Source organism: Artemia sp. Qi Xiang Cuo, chromosome 1, assembly GCF_049724085.1.
Source record: "Artemia sp. Qi Xiang Cuo chromosome 1, ASM4972408v1, whole genome shotgun sequence".
Lineage (NCBI taxonomy): Eukaryota > Metazoa > Arthropoda > Branchiopoda > Anostraca > Artemiidae > Artemia > Artemia sp. Qi Xiang Cuo.
The window spans coordinates 99,201,631-99,205,717 of NC_142794.1; positions in this window are offsets into that span (position 1 = coordinate 99,201,631).

Sequence of the window (4,087 nt, forward strand, 5' to 3'; positions counted from 1 at the left end):
TTGGGAAAGCTGCGGCGTGGTCACCTGGCTTTCCTATGTATGAAGGATAAGAAAGCGATTTTCCAGTAGGAGCTTCGTTGATACTATTTTGCTAATCGACTCTTCTACTAACGGCGATGTGAATAAAAGAAGCTTTGTAAAGCTTTACATGTAACAAAAGAATTAATGAGCATTTGAAAAACAATGGACGTTTAGTTGTTGAGTGGGAATCTTAATTTGGAAAGTTTTCGAATTCTTGTGATGATGCTAAGCAGCTTCTGTTGATCAAATTTTAAATAGTTCTTTGAGTTTGCACGATTTTTTTATTTCGTTCGATTCTTTATGGGGTGTATATTGTAGACTTAAGCTATAATCTTCTGAAGATCATGATGGGTTCCTCTCAAAGAATGTTAACTTTGCTCCGTCTTCTTTTGAATTTTTTTAAATCTTACCCTCAAGTCTGGTAATGTTCTCTCATCTATTAGCGTTGAAGTGGTGACTCCTATCCTAAAATCAAGTAAATGAAATCTTCAACCTTAAACGATTATTATAGGTTAATAACAAATCTTCCTATAATTAGTAAGGGCTTTAAAATGGTAAGGGGTTGAATATAGTATAAAAAAAACTCTTTGGATGCTCGAATGTTGGTCTCAATCAAGTAGGCTTCAAAAAAGATATGGGCTGCGACCATACCCATAAAAAATTCATACAATAATTAATGAGTCAAACACTACTGTCTCCCCGCTTTATATGCTTTTAATTAAGGTGAATGGAGCCTTTGACAATGTTTTGCATGCTTCCGCTCTTTCAGATCTTTTTAGTTGTTGGATTGCCCTTACTGCTACAAGAGTTCTTAAACCCTGGTATTTGGGGATTTGAATAAAAAAAATTACCTATTGCAATTCTTTTTTGTAATCAAATTTCTCCTGGTCGTGGTGTTAGACAGGGTGGACTTTTATACTCTTATATTTGTAACGGAGTATCTTCGGTCATTACCTTAAACTCTTCTTTCTTGGCGATGGGATGTGTGCACATAATGATGACATGATTTTTTCAAGTCTCGTCGAACGGCAATTAACGTCGATTGCCGTTCGTATTTTTTCAAGTCATCCTAACGTTCATTCAAGTCATCGATAATGTCGATTAGCGTCGAATGGCAATTAATGTCGATTGCCGTTCGTATTTTTTCAAGTCATCCAAACGTTCATTCAAGTTATCGATAACGTCGATTAGCGTCGAACGGCAATTAGCGTATGGAAAATTCATTGCATACATACAATTCGGGAGATATATTCAACCATTAGGGGAGGGGTGGCTGGGTTATATTAATTAGGCTTCCTTAAGGAATGATATTAGTAAGTGCTTTAGAAAGTTTTAAAGTAGTTTTCTGTATTTTATAGGTCTAGTGTTTTCTTAAGAAGATTGAGAATGTAGCACTAATACCCCACCCCCTCCATATAATAACTTATTAAGCGATAAGGTACTGTTCTATTAACCGGACTCTTTTATATAGTGCTAGTTTGGTTAATGCTAATGACATAAAATAAGATGACTATATAGTAGTTTAGATACAAGTTATCGATGACTTGAATCATCCGACGTATTTTTTCAAGTCATCCTAAAGCTCGTCTAATTTAAATTCCCTTTCTAGTAAACTTAAAAATAGAGGCCTTTCTATTAGTGTTAAAAATGTCAATCTTTTCCCATTGGTGGCAATAATCGAGCTGAACAAAAGTGCGAGAAATATATTTCATTTCCTGTTTCTGACACTGTGCTAATCATGGATTCCCTTAATGTGTTTCAGCTCCAGATTCAAAGTCAATACTAATTTTAAATATCAAGAAAAAGTTATGAGGTGTTTCAATAATACGATTAGGGGATATTTCTTTTTAATGCAGTTAACCTCCCGCATGCTTTCTATCGTTCTCTCCTTTTTCAAGATTTTATCTGCAATTTTCGGTCAATTCGCCTCTGCTATTTTTAATATTGTACAGTTAGCTAGGTTTTCTATTTGTTTTAGTAACACTGAACTAGTTTCGAGATTTATAGTTAAAGAGCCGTCAGAATTAGCAATGAATAAATAGGTATTTTTATCATATGTCAGAAAATATTCTTTCTAAACATAACCTTTTTTATTTTTTCCAAGACTTCAATAATGTCTCATACTCTATTTTTATTTTTTTTACATATTAATTCAGTTTTGTTTTTACGCCTGTTGTAAATCGTTGGTTTGTTTCATTTGTTGAACAATTTTTGTAATTTCAGTTCTGTGATTTATTTACTCCTAGGTTTTGAGGGTAATAAATAGAACACATTTTTTCTTACAAATTCAGCTGGGTTCCATAAGCCTTTAACTTTTACCTTTAGTCTTACTTGAGCTATTATTGATATACTATTTTGACAACCATGATATATATATTGTCTTCTGATTTAGATGAACAACACCTTCAATATTTCCAGGTAGTTCGACCTAACTACCTTAGCTGTTCCTGAGATTTAGCAGATACACCATTTTGACAATTTAGATTAAATAGTTTAATTTGATTCAGTTCAGCACTCCCTTCGACATTGCTTGAAAATTTTAATTTAATTTCCCTATTCATTCCAGAGACAATACAAATCCATTGAAAATTTCAGCTCAAGAAGTTACACTTTTTATGACCTGGTTGAAGATAGCGTCCAACTGGTTTATTTTAATATCCTTCTAAACTTTCCCTAAAAGCTTCAAAGTAATAGATGTAGCTACGCTCTGAGCTATTGCATATTTGCCATTTTAATAATCCTGATACAATTAGTGTCATTTGATCTAGATTCTTCTCAACAATGCCTAAAAATTTCGACCTAATACTCTTAGGTGTTTTCTCAACAATGCCTAAAAATTTCGACTTAATACTCTTAGGTGTTTTTTCAGATATTAAGAATTCCAGTAAAGTTTCAGCTTAGTACCCATAGAAGTTCATGAGATATTACAGATATGCGCTTTAGTCATATCTGATGCAAATAGATTCTATTGACGTAGATTAATGTTCCCTTCCGATAGGTCCAAAAAATTTCAGCTTAATACCCTTAGCCTTAATACCCTTACCTTTCCTGAGATATTGCACATGCGCCTATTTTAAGATCTTGATGCATGTGGTGTCTTTTGATTTTGTTCAACACCTTCCTCACGACTCCCTGAAGGATAAAACTTAATGCCCTTATAATTTCCTGAGATATTGTAGATAAGCTTATCTTCCTTAGTTCAATATCTTCCTCAAAATTCCTTGGAAATTTAAACTTAGTATTTATAGCTATTCCTGATTTATTACAGATCTTGGTTTTGGAAACCTGGAAGCACATATTTTGCTTTGACTTATCGTAACATACACTACAAGTTTCAACTTAATATTCTTTACCGTTCTTGAAGTAACACAAGCATGCCATTTTTACAACATGGATACATATTACGTTTTATGATGTATTGCACCATCCCCCACAACATGCTCTGAAGTTTTTATATATTTCCAAAGGATTCCTCGAAAGTTTTAAACTTATATTCTTAGCTGTTTCTGAGATATTGTATGTGCGCCCGTTTGACAACCAGGACGCACTGATTACTTGGAAAGTCTCACAACCATTTGCATCTTAAAAAAAATAGAAAAAAAGGAAATCAATTCTAATGGAAAACACATCCACATGCAGTTACGTAGTTTTTGATAGTAAAGGACACCAGCTTTCAAAAAAGAGACGTGGGTGATACATCAGAAAAAAAGAAGCTAACAATAGACTGTAGTTTGCGATTTAACGTGTAGCTTCACTTTCGGTGGTGTAGCTGTCTTTGGGGATCAACAAATTGTTAATGTTTGAATTATTGCGGACCAAGCGTTATTAATTTAACTGGTCAAGTTTGTTTATTTATTTTGACGGTTAAATGTTGCAACACTGACGAGTGTTGTCCAAAGAACTTCTGAATTTCGAAACAGCCGGAAGAAAAATATCCGACAATACCATTTTTCAGGCATGAATAGACTCAAGACGGGTCAAGATAGGATTTTTTATTTCGTCTATATTATTTTAAAGTGGATTTAGCTGCAACATAGCCTGTCAGAAACTAAAGATGTAACACATA